Raw genomic sequence first — 25,040 nt, forward strand, 5'->3', positions numbered from 1 at the left:
AGCATTTCAAGGAAGTGTTTGGTCAGACAGCATCCGATCTCTCCGTTCACGATCAGCTGTTCAGTATCCGTAAAATAACTTCTTCGGTAAATAATTATGCTCTTCTGTTTCGCACTTTGGCGGCGTCGAACGGCTGGAATGAAACCGCTCTGATAACAGCTTTTCGTCAAGGTCTCAACCCCAACATCCGTCAGCTGATCGTGGTGTTTGAAGATTCCATTGGACTGGAAAGTCTCATTCAGAGAACCATTCGGGTATCCCAACACTTGTCTGCCTGCAATAACTGTTTACGCTGTATGTCCTCCGCCCTCGGCCCAATCATGCGCTCCTCCAGCACCTGAGCCTATGCAAGTAGACTCCATCATCTTTCGTCTACTGAACGCCGGCGTCGCATTCAACATCACCTCTGCCTGTACTGTGGGGGTGATAAACATCTTATCAGCACCTGCCCCGTTCGACCTCCACGCCCAGAGGTAAGCACTATTCAGATTCCTCCTAAGATTACACCTTTGAATCGTACTACTGTCTATTTATTAACCTCTCATGTATGTGTCTCAGCACAAGCCCTCCTCGACTCTGGTTCCGCGGGGAACTTCATATCCACAACTCCTTCAGAAACTAAACATCCGAAAACGCCGAAGCCTCCAAGATCTTCGAGTCCAAACCATTCAAGCTAAACCGCTCGGTCAAGGTCGAATTCGCTGTGTCACCCCCACACTGAAGCTCTGCGTCAGCTGCCTTCACACTGAGGAGATTTCCTTCTTGGTGCTGGAGGAGTCCACTGCTGAGCTCATCCTGGGACGCCCTTGGATGGTCCAACACCAACCCCCCATCGACTGGATGTCCAGGGAGGTCCTTCGTTGGGGTGAGAACTGTTTCCCTTCCTGCATATTGACGGTTGAAAGAATTCAGCAAAGTTCTTCATCTTCCGAGGGAAGCCCCAAGTTTCCCGTTTGTTCCACGTCAATTGAGAGTCCTGAGATCCAGCACCAGGTGGAAATTCCCGCGGAGTACAGGGCATTCCAGGAAGAGTTCAGCAAGCTCTGTCCATCCCGGAGCAGAAGGCCATGGAGGAGTATGTGGAGGAAGCCCTCAAGCCAGAGTACATTCAACCATCGACGTCCCCTGCCGCTTCCAGCTTCTTCTTCGTGGCCAAGAAGGATGGAGGCTTGAGGCCATGCATAGATTACCGTCTTCTCAACTCTCAAACTGTCAAATTTAGCTATCCCCTTCCTCTGGTCCCAGCAGCCTTGGAGCAGCTGCGTGGAGCCCGCATCTTCTCTAAACTCGATTTACGCAGTGCTCTCAACCTGATCCGAATTCGTCGAGGCGATGAGTGGAAGACGGCTTTCATCACGCCCTCCGGTCATTATCAGTACCGAGTCATGCCCTTCGGACTGTCTAAAGCTCCAGCCGTCTTCCAGGGATACATGAACGAGGTCTTCGAGAGTATCACAAACAGGTTTGTGGTCGTCTCCACAGACGGTATTCTACTCATCTTCCCTTACTGAACATCAACGTCACGTCTTTCTGGTCCTGGAGAAACTGAGAGCTCACCAACTATACCTCAAACTGGAAAAGTGTGAGTTTCACACCACCTCAGTCCAGTTTCTGGGTTACATCATTGACCAGTTTGGAGTGCGGATGGACCAGAGGATGGTGGAAGCTATTCAGAACTGGCCCCTTCCATCAACTGTGAAAGATCTTCAGCGGTTTCTAGGATTTGCTAACTTCTATTAGAGATTCATCAAGAACTACAGTCATTTCAGTGCTCCTCTAACCTCTTCTCTCCAGGGCCGGCCAAAGTCTCTGTCCTTGTCTCCAGAAGTCACCCTCGCTTTTCAGTACCTCAAAGAAGCTTTTCAAACTGCTCCAATCCTGGTTCATCCAGATCCCGAGATTCCCTTTGTCGTCGAGGTGGACACTTCCTCAACCGGGGTTGAAGCGGTACTCTCACAGCGACAGGGTGATCCTCCCAAACTCCATCCATGTGCCGCCTTCTCTAAGAAGCTGTCCCCGGCGGAGTGGAGCTACGATATCGGCAATCGTGAGCTGCTCGCCATCAAGTTGGCTTTGGAGGAGTGGATGCATTGGCTGGAGGGAGCAAACCATCAATTTCACGTCATCACAGATCATCGCAACTTGGAATACCTCAGAGAGACTAAAAGGCTGAATCCGCGCCAAGCTCGATGGGCCCTCTTCTTCACTCGCTTTGATTTCCTCGTGTCTTACCGACCTGGCAGCAAGAATTCCAGAGCTGACGCCCTTTCCCGAATTCATAGTCCTCCCTGTGAAGATTCTGCTCCTGAATCCATTCTCCCTCCAGCCGTGTTCGTCAACCCTATCATCTGGGACATCGACGAGCAGCTAGCCAATGAGAACCGTCATCATCCCGCTCCACCGGGAGGTCCAGAGGGGCGCGTTTTCGTTCCTCGCCACCTTCGTACCGCCCTTCTGGACTCAGCTCACTCCACTCCGGGCTCTGGACATCCAGGTAGCAGGCGTACCCTCTCGCTCCTCAGTAACCGGTACTGGTGGCCGTCCATCTCCCAGGATGTGTCCAGGTACGTCAAGGGATGCTCAGTCTGTGCTGTTACCAACACCCCCAGAAGACTCCCGGAGGGCAAGCTTGTGCCACTGCCAATCCCTCAGCGACCATGGTCTCATATTGGAGTGGACTTCATGACTGACCTGCCCCGATCCGACAACCACGCCTGTGTCTTCGTAGTTGTGGATCGTTTTTCTAAAGCCTGCAAGCTGATTCCATTACCAGGAATTGAGGCCGCTGAGGCCCTCTTCAATCATGTGTTTTGGAACTTCGGAATTCCCGAAGACATTGTCTCGGACAGAGGTCCAGAGGCAGTTCATTTCTAGAGTGTGGCAAGCATTCTTCAAACTCCTCGGGTTACTGTCAGCTTGTCTTCTGGATACCACCCTCAGACTAACGGCCAGACTGACCGGAAGATCCAGGAGATCGGACATTACCTGAGGACCTACTGCCACCAGTACCAGGACAGCTTGAGCCAGTTCCTTCCCTAGGCTGAGTACGCCCAGAACTCACTTCGGCAGTCTACCACTGGGCTCACCCCTTTCCAGTGTGTCCTGGGTTTTCAACCTCCTCTCTTTCCTTGGTCAGGTGAGCCCTCCCAGGATCCAGCTGTCGATTACTGGTTCCATCAGAGCGAGAGGGTATGGGACTCGGCTCACGTGCATCTCCAGCAGGCAGTGCGAGGCATAAGGATGAAGCAGATCGTCGGCGCTTGGAAATTCCGCAGTATCAGCCGGGACAGAAGGTGTGGCTATCGGCCCGAGACATTCGCCTCCGCCTGCCTTGCCGTAAGCTGAGTCCTCGATACATTGGACCATTCACTGTACAGAGGCAGCCGAACGACGTTACATACAGACTCAACCTTCCTCCACAGTAGGGTTGCACGATATTGGGAAAAAATTACATTGCGATATTTTATTTTTCTGCGATATATATTGCGATATGAAAACAATTTCACCCAATGACTTAAATAGCTTTCTTTGGAAAGAATGAATCATCTGAATGACTGGGGTGATTTTGTAAAGGAGTAAATCTGCATAGATTCTATTAACTAATGTAGTTAACTAGAGTTTAATAAATGGAACCTTATTGTAAAGTGTTTCCGATTTGTTATATCTCGTGAGTTCAGTGTTGGACAGATAAGTTGTTTTAACCATTCATTAAAGTGAATCGGTTCAAATGAATCATTAGTTCGCGAATTGGAGGTGTCATTAACGGACCACGGCACACGTTGTGTGATTATCCCGGCAGTTAGGACATCGCACAAGATTGGTCTCAACACAGAAAACATTTCATCACTGGATAGATTTTTTTTGTTTTGTTTATTGAAAGTGTGGTTTATCTGAATGTGTGGAACGCTTTTCAGAGAATATTTTTTTTAGCACAATTCACAACCAGCGGTAGTTCAGGAAAAAAATATATCCGAATGCTTCACCTGAAACTTCGGTCTTCCGACCTTTTACCATTGTGTATTCTCAAAGATATTCAGTCAACTCAATTCATTAATATGCGCGAGGGAGGGTGAGAGAGCAAGACAGTTTGAAAACGGTGAGAGTGCGCGCGCGACCGGGGCTCTCTCTCTCTGCTCGTTCTCTCAGTTTTGCGCAGCAGTCAGTCATCTATCACTCACCGGTCAAATAAGGCTTTGGCGGGACAAAAATACGCTTTGGCGGTCGCCAAAAATTGTTCAATGGAGGAAGGGCATTCTGACTTTATTTTGAATTCTCGTGTTCGTTCAAGCTCAGAAATAAGAGAAAGACCACTGATCTGCCCGGCTCACAGAAAACAACGCGCAAGTTCCAGTCTTCTTACGCTTGATGTTTAAACTGACAGGACTTAAAAACACATGCAAATGATAAACTTTCACTATATGATGGTTAAACTTTGCAATTAATCCGGAGCTGCTGGCCCGTACAGATCATGAATCACGGATCAACTACTGTACGACTTAGGCCTACATCGCAACATCCTGCGATGTGACTATCGTGGATGCGCACATCGCGATATCGATGCTAAAACGACACATCGTGCAGCCCTACTCCACAGTACCGGATATCACCTTCCTTCCATGTTTTCTTGTTAAAGCCCTTCACTGATCCTGTCACTCCTCCCTCCACAGAAGCCGTTCCAGCGGACGTACCTCCTCTTCCGGTTCCCATCGTGGAAGAGCCGATCTACCAGGTCCGCACCATCATGGACTCGCGGCGTCGAGGTCCAAGGCTAGAGTACCTGGTTGACTGGGAGGACTATGGCCCGGAGGAACGGTTGTGGGTTCCTCGCGAGGATATATTGGATCCAGCCTTACTCACCCAGTTCCACACCGACCATCCGGACCGCCCAGCTCCCAGGCCCCAGGGTAGACCTCGTCGCCGCCCTCATCCCTCTTCTCAGTCGTCAAGAGCCGCCTCGGAGGAGGGGCGTACTGTCAGGATTCCACCAGCTTCATCCACTCCTCCCACTCATTCACTCACTCCGCCCACTCATTCACTTTCACCGGAGTTCTAATCACCGTCACCTGCACCCATCATCACATGTTCCTTTATATTCAGCTCCCCTGCACTCACTCTTTGTCTGGTCTCGTCAACGCATGATCCACAGACTCTCCCTTGATACCTACCCGCTACTTACCTGTCTTCCATTTGGACTACCTTGCCTTCAGTTCTCGTCTCCAGACTTCAACCTTCCGTCTGCATCCGTCCCTGGGTTCCTTCTCCAGCATCTACAAAAGAGACTCTTGTTAATCCTCAGTTAAGTTACCATTCAAAGTATCATCTGTCTTCATACTCAACATATCTCTGACTGCTTCTGCAAAACCTGTGAAAAAAACCACTTCACTTACCACCAGTCTGACTCCTGTATCATCTGTGACACTTATGCAGTTGATAAATAATTAAATTTAAAATTCAGCTGCCAGTCATTAATATTCAGAAATCAGGAAAATATATTGTATATACTGCATTTTACATACTTCCTCTAGATATAGCAAATACAAAGATTCATGTAACTTACTGTAAAAAACATACAACAATTTAAAAATACTATTATTTACTGTAGTCAGAGGATACAGTAAAATTCTGTAAATTGAATTACTGTAACGCTACTGTAAAAAATACAGTAACTGGCCAGCAATCCTGCTGCCAGTATTTTACTGTAAAATGTACAGGTAATTTTTAACAGTGCAGGTGTGTTCAGGCGCATTGTCGGTGCGTTGCTATTTTGAGTGAACTGAAATAGACAGCACCATTGACCAACTGGAACCTGGTCTAAAGTCAAATGGCACAATATTATTTTTTGTTATTTAAAGACGACGTTACTGATGCATGATGGGTAAGAATCCAGTTTGACCTCTGGACTGCGACTCTTTGACTGTTTTCAGTTGTGATGGATTGATTCAGTAGTTTATTACTCTGTAAAGCAGGTTTATCTAAAGAGGAAATCAGACTGTGAGGTTCATAAGAGGAGGACAGGAAGAGGCCCTTCACCTACACGTATAAAACCATTGGCCACAGACAAGATGTTTGTCCAACAACAGATCGAATGTTTCAGTTTGACTCAGATGTTGCACTGCAAGAGAGGCACACCTCAATAATAGTGGCAATGTGAGATGGCAGACAGTGTTAACCTTTCGTTTAGCTTTTTTTCCATAAAAACAATCAATTATATGGGTAATTTAATTATAAAATAATTTTGAAATCAATAAAATCTTTTTTTTACCCATGTCATTCAAAGAGATCTATACAATCGCCATTTAAGTACAGGAGTTAATACACAACATCATACAACATTATCAATGATAAATTATTTTTAAAATCCACTATTAAAAAGGTTAAAGTCTTAATAAGAGGCAGAAGATTATTTTGAAGGAACTATAGGTTATATGACATGCGTTCAGATTGTGTGAACAGTGAACTGGGAGGGTCAAACTCATCGTGGGAGGATTCACACCAGCTTGATGATCATCAGCAGGTAATCTATTTAGGTTAGACTTTTCACTGAATTTATGAAGAAAAAGTTTCACATGTTTGTATTGTTCTGTTTGTGCTGGTGCCGTCTAAATAGTACAGGTCCTTCTCAAAAAATTAGCATATTGTGATAAAGTTCATTATTTTCCAGAATGTAATGATAAAAATTAAACTTTCATATATTTTAGATTCATTGCACACCAACTGAAATATTTCAGATCTTTTATTGTTTTAATACTGATGATTTTGGAATACAGCTCATGAAAACCCAAAATTCCTGTCTCAAAAAATTAGCCTATGATGAAAAGGGTCTCTAAACGAGCTATTAACCTAATCATCTGAATCAACTAACTAACTCCAAACGCCTGCAAAAGATTCCTGAGGCTTTTAAAAACTCCCAGCCTGTTTCATTACCCAAAACCGCAATCATGGGTAAGACTGCCGACCTGACTGCTGTCCAGAAGGCCATCATTGACACCCTCAAGCAAGAGGGTAAGACACAGAAAGAAATTTCTGAACAAATAGGCTGTTCCCAGAGTGCTGTATCAAAGCACCTCAGTGGGAAGTCTGTGGGAAGGAAAAAGTGTGGCAAAAAACGCTGAACAACGAGAAGAGGTGACCGGACCCTGAGGAAGATTGTGGAGAAGGACCGATTCCAGACCTTGGGGGACCTGCGGAAGCAGTGGACTGAGTCTGGAGTAGAAACATCCAGAGCCACCGTGCACAGGCGTGTGCAGGAAATGGGCTACAGGTGCCGCATTCCCCAGGTCAAGCCACTTTTGAACCAGAAACAGTGGCAGAAGCGCCTGACCTGGGCTACAGAGAAGCAGCACTGGACTGTTGCTCAGTTTTGCATGTCATTCGGAAATCAAGGTGCCAGAGTCTGGAGGAAGACTGGGGAGAAGGAAATGCCAAAATGCCTGAAGTCCAGTGTCAATTACCCACAGTCAGTGATGGTCTGGGGTGCCATGTCAGCTGCTGGTGTTGGTGCACTGTGTTTTATCAAGGGCAGGGTCAATGCAGCTAGCTATCAGGAGATTTTGGAGCACTTCATGCTTCCATCTGCTGAAAAGCTTTATGGATATGAAGATTTCATTTTTCAGCACGACCTGGCACCTGCTCACAGTGCCAAAACCACTGGTAAATGGTTTACTGACCATGGTATTACTGTGGTCAATTGGCCTGCCAACTCTCCTGACCTGAACCCCATAGAGAATCTGTGGGATAATCTCTATGGGGCCTCCATAACACCTCAGCAGTGCCACAGGCTGATTGCCTCCATGCCACGCCGCATTGAAGCAGTCATTTCTGCAAAAGGATTCCCGACCAAGTATTGACTATTGAGTGCATAACTGAACATAATTATTTGAAGGTTGACTTTTTTTTGTATTAAAAACACCTCTTTTATTGGTCGGATGAAATATGCTAATTTTTTGAGACAGGAATTTTGGGTTTTCATGAGCTGTATGCCAAAATCATCAGTATTAAAACAATAAAAGACCTGAAATATTTCAGTTGGTGTGCAATGAATCTAAAATATATGAAAGTTTAATTTTTATCATTACATTATGGAAAATAATGAACTTTATCACAATATGCTAATTTTTTGAGAAGGACCTGTAAGTTATAAAAGCATTTGTATGACTTAATATTTCAGAACAGAGTAACAGACTGTTTGTTTTCACTCAGATAACATAATTTCAAACTAGCTGACATCAGGCTTTGTAAAACAAAAGAAGACTTAATCTGTTCCTGATTACACTCTAGGTGTGTTTGGCGCTGAAACAAATAAAATACAGTCAGTGATGGAGGGAGATTCTATCACTTTACACACTTCAGTTATAATACATGAAGACGAAGACATAGTGTCACAGTGTCTGGTTTGTGTTCCCCGGGTGTCCACTAGAGGTCTCTTCCCCATACTGTCACCATTCACTCTGGAACTGCAACCCCCACAATCCTTGTCTGTACCAATCACTGTTCATTGCACTCAGCTGTTCCCCGTCATCATTGTACCCAGCTGTTACCTGTTATTCATTGTTAGTTCTTTGTTTTATACCCTGTCTGTGTCAGTGTTTGTCATGGAGTCCTTGTTTGATGTCCGTGCACTTCCATGTTTCCATGCCTGTACTGTTTCGTGTTTTCTGGACTGCCTTTGTTGGATTTTGACCTTTTGCCTGACTTGGATTATGATTACGGATTACCCCAAAAAAATTGCTATTGGATCTTACATTTCCTGTGTGTGTGTCCGTGACACATAGTGTACAAATATGGAGCTGAAAAGTCTCTGATAGCTAAAAGCAGCATTAATATAATAATCAACACCCAACACATTGTATGAAAACATGTAAACTGAACATAAGAAAGTTTTTGCATTAACTTTGCATTAAATTTGTTATTGAAATATAATAATTTACACAGTTGCTGTCATTTTTATGAACGATATTTTAAACGTACATTAAATAATCAAGATATAATTAACAGGTTAAGTAAAATATAATATATAGGCTAATATAGTGCATTTATTTAGTGCAAGAGTTCATTTCTCTAGGAACCAACAAGTTGTGGACACTGAATCACTTGCCTGCTGAGGTAAATATAATGCTAATGACAAGCTATGCTGTTTTATTGACGTCTTTCCGCTGCTGAAACTCTGATTGAGCGATTACACGAGTTATGATGCCTTTCAGTAAGTATACTGTATCTTTTAACATACCTTCAGCTGTCCATTCATGTTTATTCTGTAACTGAGGAAGAGATGATCGCGTTTACTCGCGCTCCGCGCTGCCACTTGAAATGAGGAGCTAGTACAGTGATCTGTCACGCCACATCAAAGAGCGCCAAAACGGCATTTGTTGTTTGATTTTTGTGATCAAATAGTCAGAATTTGAAGAGTACACCTTGCTTATTATCGAAAGTAACAAAACACGGAGCTTGCTATTTGGTGTTGGTGGTTACCCAGCTAACAGGGAACGTTCCCAGAACATTGGCTAACGTTCTCTGAAGGTTCTCTCAAAGTTATCAAAAAACGTTCTTGCAGTAACGTTATTATAACGTTGTGCTAACGTTATATGTTATTGATAAACGTTCTAAAAACGTTAGCAATAAAACGTTATTCTACCGTTGTTAGTGGAACGTTTTAAAAACGTTATTACATTAAAAAATATATTATTCATTACAAATTTTTCATACATCTTTTTCTTAAGCAAATCAACTTCAGAAACATAATTTGTATATCCAGTGACACAATAAACTGAAAAACTGTTTTTCGTTAAAATATTTTTTATGGTCAGAAAAAAAACAGATTTTAAAATAATTATGTATTCAACAGGAAATAATTCAACAACTACAGTCAATTATAAATGTGGTTTTACCTTAAAAAATAAAATAATAAGATAATAATACTTAATTGTGCAATATTTAAAAAGTAGATAAGGCTAATAGGAAAATAAACTTAGGGCTTTAAAAACATATAAGAAACAGTGTTTTTAATAACTTTTGGGATTACAGTAAAGGAAAAAACACGGAATATGTTTTATCTGATCATTCCCCACCCAATCTGAATGAAGGGTACATTTCTCTCTAAAGGCGCAGCCACTATACTGCGGAGATCAGCTTCATCTTTACAGCCAAAACTCAGAAAACACTAGTTTATTTGAAGAGTTAATTTGCAAAAACTGATAAATGCCATGTTTAAAAAAAAAAATGAACTGAACTGTGCATTATTCTCCACATATTGCACGTTCTGAACCCTAAACACGTTTTGTCACAAAAGCCAGTATTGTTCACTGTCAAGGCATCGTGAGTCCATGTTTTACAGCAGAAACCAGCCTTAAATTTAAACAATAAAACTTATAAATGGTTGATTTAAACAAGGTTATCATTAGATTGAAGTTTTGGCTCATTAATGTAATTCAAACTTTAAGAGTGTGTTAAAATGGAAACAATAAAAAGTCCTTGAGTCCTTGGAAAGCAATAGAAATTTAGTAGCATCTGACTCTGAGCTTTGAGAGGGCTTTGGGACAAAGAGCAGAGAGCTTGTCTCATATCTTCATGTTTTCTCCCAATATTCCAAAGCAAATTAAACTGTTTGTAAATGGTCAGAAAATCAAGTGAGATCTTCTGCATGAGCAAGTACAGCATCCCAGTGCTTTTATACTAATCTTGCCACACTTTAATACAACACTGTTTTCTTTTCTCACTGCAATATCTCCAGAGATCCTCTCAGGGTTCATTCCAGTCCAGTCCGATGTGCCGGAAGTGGAGCTGACGTGGATAATGCCATTTAAATAGTTTTTATTTTTTTATTGTCATGTCTAGTTTTAGGTTTTGTTTCATGTTTCATTATTTTGAAGTTTAATCACAGTTTGTTCTATGTTTAGTCCAGGTTTATTTTCATGTTAATTTCATTTTTCAATTAAACCCAAGTTTTTTTGTGTCTGTATCTTGGAATAAACTACACTTTGGTTCACTTCATCTCGCCTTCAGTGGACTACATTACACATATTATAGACATGATTCATAGGTCTTTTTGTTTTTACAATAATTATCTTTTTGTCTTAATTTTAAAATCTGAATGGTTCTTACGTTTAAGGTGCTTTCATAAAATGATTATCATGTATGATATACATTATATGCAAAAACATTGAGAGTTTAAATAAGTGAATGGAACGTTTTAAGAACGTTTTTCATAATCTTAGAAAACATTAAGATAACGTTTATATAACGGGATAATTGAACGTTCTAATACCGTTTGAATAACGTTATTATAACCAAGCAAGAACGTTAATACAATGTTTATATAACGAGATAATTGAACGTTCTAATAACGTTTTGAATAATGTTCTTATAACCAAGCAATAACGTTAATGCAACGTTTATATAACGAGATAATTGAACGTTCTAATAACGTTTTGAATAACGTTCTCATAACAAATCAATAACGTTAATACAACGTTTATATAATGAAATAATTGAACGTTCTAATAACGTTTTTAATAACGTTCTCCTAACCAAGAAATAACGTTAATACAACGTCTAAAAAACTGGACGTTTTTAACGTTCCTAGAACATTCAGAAATAACGTTTTCATAACTTAATGGGAACGTTATGGAAACGTTCTAATAACCTAAAATTGTTAGCTGGGTATAGGCTACAAAACTGAATTCATTGTGTACACATTCCAGGTCAAATCATAGATATCATATAGAGACTAGATGCCCTATTGGCCGCTGGAAACCGAGAAATCCGGCCGCCATCTTGAACCGGTCGTATTTGCGTGGCAGCAGAAAAGGTGCCAACCCAGCTAACACAGTTACGTTGTGAAGACGTAACCGGACCAGACCATATTCGTCGTAGCGACGTACCACATAACGTTCCAGCGACGTAACTTTGTGATTACCATAATCGTCGTGGCAACGTTATAGTGGTACGTCGCAAGAACATGATGAGGACGTCTTAATGACCAAACTGGTACCGTGTTAGTTGTAGCAACGACCAAAACCACATAAAAAAAATCTCTAATCAGCATTTATTCAGTGTGTTACCTGTACGATTGTGTGTAGCCTATATGCACCGCATGCATCAATGTGTCACACACGTGTGCCTCAAGAATCAATCAACTAGAAAACATTCATATCATTTATTAATCAGCAGTTAGTTGATGACATTTTCCACAGCAAGCTAATAAACAATTAACATATAATTTTTTAATATATATTGTAAAAGTTAACAACAAAGTTATTGAGAAGTGAAAATTTGGCATATACATTAATTTTAATTAATTTGATCTTTAAGAAAAAAAAAAGAAAAAAAACAATGAAAATTTCTAATGAATCAAAAAGTCTTATTCGTCTTCAAAAAGTAGGAGTGTTTCATCATCGTCATCATGCTGCTGCACACCTTTTCTCTGGTCCTGCTTCTGCAAAATGAAAAGTATATTTCAGTTTTATACAATTAATTGCACATAATTTTTTTTAGTTGACTTTGACATTTGTTGAAATTAAATTAAATGTTAGATTCAGCTGGTCAATATGATTTATTTAAAATATGATGGTTTCATTATATTAATCATATAAGATAACTATAAATATAATATAAATCCAGTAATTGTGTTTACTAAATGGCTCAAATGCAGGAAACAAATACATGCAATAGTGAGTTTATTAGTATGAGTGGATTAAAAAATAGTAGCCTATATAGGGATTACGTGAGAAAACCAGTTCTCTTCACACTTCATCACAGTAGGTGGTGGCATGTTGGTTCGCAACCTGCCATTAAACCAAAATGAAGAAGAACTGACGTTTGTTCGGCAGTTGTTGAATGAACGATACAAGAAAAAACTTCAGCTGCGCTGTGTGAGTAACCATGAATCATATCTTTCATTCTAATATTTTATTTGTTGTTATGATTGTCAGATGTCAACTGTATGTAAATTATGACGAGGTGAGATGCGCTAATCATGTTAGTTTATAGCACGAGATCCAAACTTTTGTTTTACCTAACGTTAATTAGATTCGAATGAGCGGAATTGGAATAGTTAAAATTCAAACATACCCCAAGCCTAATTGACCTAAACGACATAATGTGAAATGTTCCACTCACATGTACAGTCAGATGTTCTTTGTTTGTGTAAGTAAATCAAACCAGTGACTAAGCGGTCAACTTCACATTGTTTCTACTTTTACTAAGTGAACTGAACATGTCATCTCCCTTTTTTAAATGATATAATTAGAATATAATGATAATAACTATTTTACAGCAAACTGCACCAAAGGAGCTTACATTCTGACACCTTGCAGGAGCATGCTTAAGCGTGTCTGCCACAATGTCCTCCACTGTTGCTTGCTGGATTCTTGGATTGGACATCATCACTGCCTCTGTAATATTAAATTCCATAATTATGCAGCAATGGTTTAAAAAGTACTGGTAATACAGGTTTTTGAGTCACTAACATATTGGACTTACTTTTTATGACCTTCATAATGTTCAAGTTCTGCAGTGGTCTCTTCCCTTTCTTCCCCTTCAGACTAAACTCCTTCCAAACACTGTAGGAGGCCACTGCCCGCATCACCCGCCGGGTGTTTTCCCCAGGGTTTGGACCTCCAACAAGACTTAAATGGTGTGTCTACAAGATGGAATACATTTTCAAAATGGTAATAACTTTTGTTATTTAACTTAATTCTAACACTTTTTTGTCATTTCACGTATAGTTCACTATTCACATACCACTCTATTCCGAAATGTCTCCTCTTTCATTTTTTCTTCAAGAGAGAGGAGTTCCTCCATAGTGCCACACACATCAAGGCTCATCTCCTCCACTCGCTGACTAGTCCCATCACCCAGGGCACGAGCATAGAGTTCATACAGGGCTGCTGTTGAGCTCCTCATCGCCTTCATCTCACTCTCTATGCTGATGATTCTCTGAGTGAGTAGGCTCAGGAGGTGATCTGGGAGAATCAATATTGATTCATTCAAATAAAGGTAAAAACTAAGTTTCAAATTATGTTTTGCATTTACCATTCTTCTGGATGTCTCTAGGAGGCGCTGGTCTTAATGATGCATCAAGAATGGTACAATTTTCAGGTCTTGATTGCGTTAGTGTGGTTTGTTTGTTCGGTTTAAATGCTGGGGGAAATGGCAGCTGAGGTTCCACTGTAAATAAGAAATGAAATGTACTGGTATTGGTATCAATCAACTAATGAAATTAATTTGGGTATTCTGAAAACCCCCAAACACTGTGGTAAAGTAAAAAAATTAAAACTAAGAAAGGCCTACCAGTTGTTGTACAGTTCACCCGGTTCTTCTTTTTGGGGTGAGGTACTGAAGAAGTATCTTTAAAAAAAAAATGAATAAAAATGATTTTTGAATTACTTTAATTGTTTACTGGTAAACTTTTTCACATGCTCAGGTTCATACCTTCATCGGAGCTGCTGAGACACACTTGTCGTTTTTTTCTCTTAGGAACGTCATCAGAGCTCTCCACAGAAGACTGCACAGCTGCTCTTTTGGACCACTTTTTAGCAGTTTCATAGTCACCTGAAGTAAAAATACAGTGAGTATAATTTAGCATTCCTTAACAGTAGTTGCACTAACATTTTGTTTGAATGGTCCTTTAAAGTAAAATGAAATACCTGTTTTTGCAAACACTCTGACCCTGTGCCTGGTCCAATTTTTTTTATCAGGTAGTTCAAGCCTTTTAATTTTTTTGGTCACATTAATTGGTGGCCAGTAACAGTATTGTACCTGCATTAAAATAGTACAATTAAATTATGAAATAAATATTGTAGAAGTAGAAAATAATTGCAAACTGTAATATGAAAGCAATAGTAACTGAAAATCTAACTCAAGTAAAAAGTTAGATGTAAATGTTAATAATTGAGAATTGTACTCAAAACACGCTAAATGGAACTAACATTCGTTGGGAGAACAATGTGTTAAATTTGAAAAGAGAAACATGAGGAAAAAAAATAGAAGAGTTGTCCTTACAAGGAGGGCATGCAAATACTTTTGTAAAAAAAGATTAAAAGTGCTTTACAAAAAATGTGCATGAATAATTTTAAAGATGCACTGTTATGTTCCATAAAAGCAAGAATTGTCCATTTTGATTTTCATGGTGAATGTAAAGATATTTGTTAATGTATGTTGTTGATACAAGTGAGATTTAATACCTCATCTTCTTCAAAAAGCCAGGTCTGTAGTACCAAATCACAAGTCCCCTCCTCCAAAAATTCAACTATTGCATACATTCTGCAAGAAGCAAGAAAAATCATTATAAATGGAAAAGAAGCTAATTATATTTACCAATCGCCTCAAATCACATCATATGACAACCTATTACCTTTGATTATAACTTGTGGAGCAATGACAGAAAAATCACACTCCTGTCTTCTGCATTCATCTTTATCGCATGTTTTGTGAGTTCTGATGTTGGAATCCATTTGATAGTGTTGTTTTTTTGGTTGTACGTGTAGGCACCAATCAAAAATGACATGCATGGGCTGTGGAACAGAGGGTACGGTTTACTGTACACACGGCAAAGCACTCTTTCTTCCTTGTCTGGCACTTGAAGAATTTCACAGCATTGGCCCCCACTGAGGATGTATGCACAGTCTCGGGCCTTTGTAGAGATTTTCTGTACATTTGTATTGTTTGGAGTTTTTTTCTGTTTGCTCATCTCTTCCAGTCTCTTAGAAACCTGAATCAGTGGGTGTCTGCCAGAACGCACCATCTTCTTCAGTGACTGCAGGTAGTTTTCAAACATGAAGGCACTACAATTTTCCAGATAACCAAAGTTTTCTGCATCACTTGCTATGTGCAGCATGGTATGGGTGTTGTACACGAGGAACTCCTGTCCATAGAGTGTCCTACCTTTTTCCACAAAGTATTGCAGCAGTTCATTGGCATATTTGGAATGTTCCTGCACAAGACTTGGACATACTAGGATTGCCATGGCCACACTGAAAGAAAGGAAGTGTAAGTACATGTCATCTGGCAGTATTCCCTTTAACACAATCTTCCCTGTGTATAAAAGGAACTGACGAAACTCGGTTGCTTTCCATCTGTCCAGCTCCTCAAGACCCCTAGGCTTTCGCACAAATGCAGATGGTATGCAGTTCCGGAGAGACAGCAGTCTTGCACTAATCTCTTTGGTTTGGCTGGCCGAAACCCTCACAGCTCTGTCTCCTCTGGTCCAGATGAGCAGGAGCCTTTTCATTACACCGAGACAAGCCTGGTGCATGTAATCAATGGGAAAGCACCTCACCATGTCTATGGGGAGGTGAGACACAGGTGTGTTCCCATGGTGATGCTGAAATTGTGTTTGGTTTCTGAATGCTTCATCTGTCCGGAGTGTGAGGTCAGCAGTCTCTTGGTATGTGACTGTTTAACCACACACCTTTTTGCTCACATCGGTCACAGCCAAAGTACCCGGAATACAGTTTAATATTTTTCACTAATGCACGAGCTGGAGCATCACACACAAAGCACCTCAGATTGACATTTATTTTTCTTCCCATGAAGGTAATCCCGTCATTCATCAGATGACCCAGGTCCCTTACTGTGTCTTCCAAAAAACCAAGATCTGTTGGTCGACTTGCACCACATGTCAGAGCCGTGGGGAAAATGGTAACAGGATCTAGCATGACTGCGCAAAGGATTGGCCACATACATGTTTTGGAGCTTTTGTACAGTGGTAATCCATCAACGTTCAGGGATAAATCAATACAGTGGAGTTTAACTACTTCATCAAGTGGGTAACTTTCTAACGTTTCTTGTAATTTCTGTTTTAGTGGAAAGTAAACGTATTCCATTCCAGATGATTGCTGTGTGTCAAGTTGCCGGGGAGTGTGCAAAAGGGTCCGGGCAGTTGAGGGTAATTCACTGTGTCCATGCCTTTTTAACAATTTAAGAAGGTTGTCAAGTGCATTGTGTTTTATCTGGTTTTCAATAGCCCAAGTGGACAGCTCTTCTGCCAGTGACGTGTCCTTACTGTCGTCGTCTTCAAGGTGAAAGGCCAAGGATTCATTCAAGCAGTTAATTACCTCCCATGTTGTTGCTATTGGCTGTTCTCTTGCATTTTCAGAGTGCAAATGGTGTTCAGTGTCAGATGAATATTCCTCACAATTCTGCTCCATATCAACTGACATTACTACTCCGTCAGCACCTTCTGATTGTTCTTCAACTGGAAGATCAAGTGATTGTACTTCAACGGCTGGATTAGTCTCCAGGTGAGATGGCGATCTGGACAATGCCTGCCTTTTGGTTCTCCAAGCATGCACATATTTCCTGTGCATCTCTCTCTTTTCAGAGCTCATTCTAGGAGAGTAGCATTTATTTAATTTATATTTAATTTGTACACCCTTTTTTATATACCCAATCTGAGCTTTCAAGTTAGTTAAATTGTCTTATTTTTCTTAAATATTTAGGGATCACTGATTATCAGATTTTATTTTTAAATATTGTATTTTTGTAATGTTTGGTCCTTTTGTGGTCTTTCAGCACTAAAACCAAATCCTACTAGAAAGAACATGTTACTGTAAATTTGTAAATGTCTTACCTTGTAGTGTTGAAGGCAAAATGAAAGAACTTATGGACAAAAACTGCAACACATCAATGTGAATGGTTTGTTATTTTTAGGCACTTGCAATAGATATTAATTGGTAAAATGTTACTTTGCTATATATTGAACAATTCACATGAAATTAAACTGCAAATATATAAAACAAATCTATTTATCAAGTTGGAAGTTTTGCAGTGCTCTCTTAATTTCTGAATCTACATAAATAGCCTATGTATGGATAGTTGTCCCATCGCAAAAAAATTACCAAATATAAATATCCAATGTAAGTTTAAAAATAAAATATACAACATATATTACTGACAACACATTTAGGAGCAGCTAAGTAATATTATTTACCTTGCAATTAAAACTGAGGCGACAGAGGAAGACAATCCAAAATCTAATAAAACAAAAGTAGTTAAAAAATTTATTTCATTAATCAAACCTGGTAACAGTCCTAAAGTTTCATGTTACATGTATGCTTCATTATGCCAATAAATACTGAAAACTTGTCTGATAGTTAGTCAAAACGTACTTACGAAACCAAAGCTCTTAAAAGTCTTAGCTCTTAAAAGAACTTTTGGGGTGTACAGTATCGGGCTGCTGTGGACACGTGCAAAAGAAAAAGAGAAAAACAATAAACAAGGCTGAATATGAGTGTGATGGGCCTCTATACGAGTTAAAATGTTTCATTACAGACTAATCAGAACGTAATGAACATGGCAAATCTGAGATGTAGGATGACTGGTGTGTATGACTTACAACAAGCAGATGGTACCTGAAGAAGCTGAAAAAGAGAAGAGAATAATTATTTTATAAATCATAAAAAGGTTTAAATGTATAAATTGTATGATAACATCGAAAAATAAGCTATACGAGTTCATATGTGTGAACTATCCCTCTCAGTCATAGCGCATTAGAGCAAATGACATCATACATCTAACGGTATTAATTTGTAAATTGTCCCTAGTTAGATTTCTTTTTTGTTTAAATGTATAATTTGAATATAAATTGAATTAATTTAAATGTTAATGTAATGTAAAGGTTTAAAGATGATTCCAAAAATATATGTATTTATACAAATTCAGGCTGAATCAATGGTCTGCACAGTCTACACCCAACTGTGACCTTAGTAATAAGTTCATGAAGTGAACCACATCTTTCTACAAACAAAGGTGTATTATTGTGACTTGGCCAAAAAGCTACTTGCACTGGGGCGCCTATTGTTTTTATGGTCCGCTTCAATAAATACTTTTCAGTGTGTTTGCACAGTATTGAACCATAGACCTCATTTTAAACTCCAGTACAATAGGTGGTGGTATGCATATAGTCTGCTGTCCGCCAGTAAACCCACAGGTGAACAGGAACTTGGGCCATATCCGCTTATACACACACACGGCTGGTAACGATGTATCGCTGGAAGACTGCGGATACAGAAACACTTTAAAAAAGGTAAGACGTTTTATAATGTAAACGTTTATTATGTGTTTAATTATAACTACATCAAATGTTAGCTTGTATTTTATTCAAGAATCAATTATTTCGACAGATTGTGCTTCGCGAGCTCTGCAATTGCATGATTTTGCGCATCGCTCGCCCAAGAAATGTACTTGTCTTGCGCACTTCACCCTCAGCGTATAACGTTTGCTGTGGACGAAAGGTTAATATATTAATTTATTACATGGCTTGGTTGAATTCTAATGGTTGAATTCTTGGTAGTAAGCGGTCTATTATTTCTTGATAAAAGACATCTGTATAACACACCGTTGCCTTGAAAAACAGAGCGTTGCCATGGACACAGTTCTGTTTGCTCTGGAGGATAAACCCCTTTTTAAAATCAATATTTTGTGTCAATTTATTGATTTATTTGTTAGGTAGCCATGTAATAAGTGTGATAATGTATAGCGATGCTGTTGTTATAGCGAATACATCCCCTTCAGACGGATTCAAGACCACTCCGTTCGTGTCGGGGTCCTGATCAGCCTGTCGGATTGCTCTACATTAACGTATCCCTACACATTTAACGTAACTTCACTTACCACAAATGTCACTGTATGTTTTAGCGGGGACAGTGGTCTAATGGACCTGAATTAAAAAACTAAAAATACGTGAACAACAATCTTTATATGAAAAAAATAAAATCAACTCGAGCTCGTCTATATCAGTCTATATCCACCACCGTCTTCAACCAACAAACGTTAATTCCGTTATGGCAGTTATTTAGTATGACTGACGAGGAGCATGCTATGCATTTTAAATGTCTTATTTCCTTTACAACCCTAACTGGGTCAGGGGATTATGATGCAGGTAAGTTAGGCTATAGCTTGTTAAGAATGTTGAGGCTGTTGCTCTGTGTATACATGGATAGTTCATTCATGGGGAAATTGTTTAGAGAGTGCATTCACGCAACCTAACAATTGATGCTCATTACTGTGCCCTCTGTTTCTGTGTTTAAGTGCCTGGTGTCATAGTTTACTTCCTGGCTTGAAGGATGAAGCTGTAGGTAAGCAAATTAAAATGCCACACAACTACCTGACACCTTATCACTATTTTATATATATATATATGTGTGCATTTTAAGTAATATCAATCAAACTGAAGCTTTGCAACTGTTTAAAATTAATTTTGTTTTGTGAGGAGAACAGTTGCAACTTTGAACTTTGCAACTGTTCTCCTCACGAAACAAAATAAAATTTAAACACAAATCTGGTAGCATCACTATAACAGAAAAGTTAATGTTTTATAGTTTAAGCTCAAACTAACCAAAGTAAAACCTTTAACATTTTAATTACTAAAAGTAATTGAATTTTTAATATACCTCAATACCGGTGTATGTTGCTAGTTTTTACCTTTGTTTAGGCATTTTTTTATACAGTGGTAGTGAGCGAGTGGCCATGCATGGTTTTACCTGTGGTTACCAACTCTCACTATCAGAATATTTTCGTTTATGCCTATGATAATTATAAATGAAATAATTATTACCAATTGCTATGAGTTTGTATAATTCATATTTATTCCAAGGAAAAAAGTTTTACACAGCTGTAAACAAGTTCTGATGCTGCCCTCTGTAACCGGTAGGCGTGGCTTGGGACTGGCCTCATAGGGCAGTGAAGCAAGTGCATTCTGGGAGTTGTCTTTCATCCACATGAGCCAAAAAATACATTTTCTGGATTTTCTCAGTCTAGAAGGCACCAAATTCTAAAATAATTTCACATTTCTACTACATAACCCAATTTAAAAAGACATTAATCTTTCCAGCGGTGAAGTATACCTTTAACCCACCGGCCCACCTCAACATTTCGATTTGATAATCCAGCCCCCGAATTAAGCTAATTGAATAGCCCTGTCATATGATGTAGTTTATTACATGAGAAAGAGTGCCATTTTCCCTAAATATCAGCATGATTACAAATGTGATATTTATTGTATAACAAAACAATAAGCAGAGTGGACTGCGATTAACATCAATGAAAAACATTACTGCAGGCTTCAACATGGCTGTGTTTACGATTAAAATGTCAAACAAATTTCGCCTACATAGGTGATTGTAGCCCGTATAGGTATCTGTATGCATGAGACTATCTGAATACCGGTAGAATTCACATTTTTGGTGTAAAAAGAGACACATTATGCAGAAGTATAATTTCCTGTTATGTGTGTTCGTCAGAGCCTGCAGAATCACCTTTTGCAGCCTGACTTTTTGACAGTTTGTCAGTTTAAATTAACATTAAATTGTGGTTGTAGAATGTGATATAGCCCAAGATTACATGAGAATGTATGTCTTACCTGTATCTTTTTTGTTTTGTTTTTGTTTTCCAGTAATTCAGCAATTGGACTCGTTTCCATCCTTTTTGGCCTCTTCTGCACTTGGAGTCATTGCTTTCATCCGATTCAGCGACTGTCGGATCTTCATTTCTGTTTGCATTACTCTGCTTAAATTTTAAACCCTTAGCAACAATAAAAGGGTTTTCCATTTTGGCTGTAGTTGTAGTCAAGTTATATATATATATATAGTGGCATGAAAAATAACCACTAATAAGCATTGTCATACATTAAAAAAAATATCTGCACACTGATTTACATTATGAAGAACACATTAAATTGACAGTATTTAAAAGTCATGGTAATGGTAGGTTAATGTCAGCATTACAGGAAAGACACAGATTGGTGAAAGATTAATGACACCAGTGTTTTGCTCCAAAATAGTTTATTCTTTCCCCTCCCCCCTTCCTTTATTGGTCCTGCTTTTAATACTATTAGCACAGTTATTTCTTTTTTTTAATGCTGTAAAAATCTTTCTGTTATTTCTATTTTAATAAAACTTTTAAAGCCTGTTAGTGTAGTTGCATTGTAGTTACTTTATGACAACGTTGTGAGGACGTCGTGGTAAAGTTCCATTTTTTATAATCTTGGCTAACGTTCCAGAAACGTTGTGGGCACGTCCTCAAAAGACGTCGCTAGATTATCCCATGGAGAACATTGTAGAGACGTGGTCAACTGGGGCCTCATGTACAAAGACTTGCGTTGAATTCATACTAAAACATTGCGTACGGACAAAAAAAAAACCAGATGTATGAATCTCTGCGTACGAATTCGGATCCCACGCATATTCTCTTTGTACATCCCAATTTGCGTAAAAATCAGCGCACATGCACGAGCACAACGCCCCACCCAGTCTCCTCCCTTAATTAAATACATTTAAATATGGTAATGAGTCCACTTTGGCAAAAGAAAGCAGTACGAAATGGCTAAAGCAAGCGGCAAGAAACAAAACTTTACAGTAGTGAATCGGAGGTGCTACTATATCGGAGGTAGAAACGAGAAAAAAAATATGTGGAACTTTGTCCTCCGGAATTAATAACAAAAGGAAAAAATATGAGTGGGAGAGTTTGGCTGTTGCAGTCAATGCGGTGGGATCTGAAAGCCGCACTGTAAATGACCTTAAAAAGAAATGGTCTGATATAAAGCTGGACATTAAATGGAGAACTGCTGCGCACTGACAAAGTGTGGGCAGAACAGGCAGTAGTAAAGGGGTCGATGAACTAACACCCTTAGTTGCCTCAATTATGGGTGACACCTTACTCTCTTGAGTAGTATCTGCTGCTGTGGGAAACTCGGATTTACTACAGGACTGCCACGAAGGTAACCAATATTATCTGCACATTTATTGAATGAAAATGTTTCCGATTCACATATGCAAATTCTTCTTCAGATGGCGCCTTTATAGCAATATGTGTGCAGTCGATCGCTCCGATTACATTAGGAAAACCGGCTATCGCTGCAAATTGCACTTTAATGTTTGGCTGGTCACCTGCATCGTATGGGAACGTTATATACGAGGTAGACAAGCGGATGATCCTGTCCCATACAGCTGGCATTGCACGGCTCAAACACGACTGGTTATTCCTGAGCGGTCTGCCAGTTCTCTTTGGAAAGAACCAGTTGCCAGGAAACCAAGTGTAGTAAGCACCTGTAAAGGAACGGGTATGTCTCTCTTTCCAAATTCGGACCCAACTCAGCGCAGAGCTCCAAGAGGATAGCCCTTGGAAATCTGAAACGGCTGATAAGCCAGTCATCATCGTGGGCCAGAAAATCATTGTGGTCCCTAAAAACTCGTTCTCTCCGGATTCGTCCATTGAAAATGTCCTCTAATAAAGCCAACGCTGCCATTGCTAGATGGGTTGTATCAATTTGCACATGCTTTATATATGTTCTTACTTAATTGCATAATGAATAGAATATTTTAATAAGACTCGTGTGACAATAATATGTCAAATAATTTATCAATTACAAATTATAAGGAATATCTGACAACTGGTGGTGAGATAGAACAATTCGTAGTGTAATTTTTGCCACTGCACTTTATTGCCTCTATGAGTCGCCAACGGACAAAAATCACAACAAATGTACGTACGCCAGACATGAAGTTTACGTGGAGGAACGCACATTCTTACGTTAATTTCACTGTTAGTACATCTGGCCGTGAACGTGAAAGCTGGCGTACGCCGTGTTTTTGTGCGTACGCAGTGTTGATACATGAGGTCCCTGGTCTCCAGATAACTTTTCAGAATATTGCGTTGCAAGTATTATCCTAGTGAAACGCCATTTATATATTATTTGGGAAATGTACTTAATTCAGCAAAAATTTTATTAAGTTATCTGGTGACCAGTTGACCACGTCTTTACAACGTTTTCCATGGGATAAACTAGCGACGTCTTTTGAGAACGTGCCCACAACGTTTCTGGAACGTTAGCCAAGATTATAAAAAATGGAACTTTACCACGACGTCCTCACAACGTTGTCATAAAGTAATGTCACGCTGACCAAGTGACGACTAACTGACGACGTCGTCACAACGTACTGTGTTAGCTGGGAATACATTTAAAATATATGGGTTGTATGCATATTTTGGAATTAAAAAAAAAGATATATATCCAAAAAGACAAGGCCTTAAACTTGAACAAGGGTTAAACTCATATATATATATATATATATATATATATATATATATATATATATATATATATATATATATATATATATATATACAATTACAATAGCCATACCTGTTTTATGTACTGAGTTGATATCATTTTGGACACAAGAGGGCAGTATAGCCCTATGTATTACTTGATGTATTTATTTTTTTAACTCAATAGCACATTCTGGCTGTTTTAAAACTTGTACATTATTCTTAAATTCAAAACAAGAATAAAATGGGTTTAGTTCTGATATTTGTATCATTTTATCTAGAAATAAATGGTGTATAATACATTTTTTAGAAGATATGAGACTTTTAGTGTTTACTTTTTTGACATGACTTTAATCCCTCGCCATAGCAAAACATTTTGAGATATTCAATAGCCATTCACAATTTAGCTTCTTTAATGTATTTTCATCATGTTGAAAAAGTTTGGTGGGAATTAAATAACCCATTTAAGAGGAGTGGGTAAAAAATCAGAGGCTGATTTTGCCAAAAATCCACATTCAGACCAAAATATCTGACTTCCTGTTGATCCGAGCTAATGATTGTTAATTAGAAAGTTGTCCGGCTCGAGGAGAAAAATATACATACCGATTTTTGTTACTGTAGGTAAAACTAATACCCCATTTTTGACTAAAGGTGGCGCTACTGAGCCCCTCACCACGCCCGTTTCTGAAACTTTGCACATGTCTCCTGGCTAATAAATGAGATGTGTCTGTCGAGTTTCATGCAATTTCAAGCATGTTAAGAGTCTCAAAAGCAAAAAAAAAAGAATATTAAAGTTTGATGAGTTGCCATGGCAACAATATTTTTGAGATTAAATCCTTTCACAGGTCTACATCAGCCGTGTGTTTACATTATACAGATGAAGTTTGAAGCAAATCGGGTAAAAATAAGAGGGTGATTTCAAAGCATTTAGAAAGTGACACACTTCCTGCTGCCAGTTGGTGGCGTTATAACTTTGACTCACAATACTTACATCCATG

General features: G+C 39.3%; 1 protein-coding gene and 2 long non-coding RNA genes across 3 annotated transcripts in view; all 3 read right to left on the reverse strand.

The window, feature by feature from the left end:
* The window catches only part of LOC143736369 (uncharacterized), a 402,538-nt gene that overhangs the window by 18,970 nt on the left and 358,528 nt on the right, over window positions 1-25,040 (reverse strand). The window lies entirely within an intron of this gene.
* LOC143735361 (uncharacterized) lies at window positions 13,320-13,890 on the reverse strand. The gene is made up of 3 exons (XR_013203126.1): window positions 13,738-13,890; window positions 13,477-13,636; window positions 13,320-13,388 (listed from the first exon to the last, which is right to left on the reverse strand). It is a non-coding gene; the product is annotated as an uncharacterized LOC143735361 (long non-coding RNA).
* LOC143735365 (uncharacterized) lies at window positions 14,468-15,558 on the reverse strand. The gene is made up of 4 exons (XR_013203129.1): window positions 15,350-15,558; window positions 15,180-15,258; window positions 14,643-14,754; window positions 14,468-14,547 (listed from the first exon to the last, which is right to left on the reverse strand). It is a non-coding gene; the product is annotated as an uncharacterized LOC143735365 (long non-coding RNA).

This window comes from Siphateles boraxobius, unplaced genomic scaffold, assembly GCF_051911475.1.
Source record: "Siphateles boraxobius isolate OS27281-9 unplaced genomic scaffold, OSU_SipBor_1 13, whole genome shotgun sequence".
NCBI classification, from domain to species: domain Eukaryota; kingdom Metazoa; phylum Chordata; class Actinopteri; order Cypriniformes; family Leuciscidae; genus Siphateles; species Siphateles boraxobius.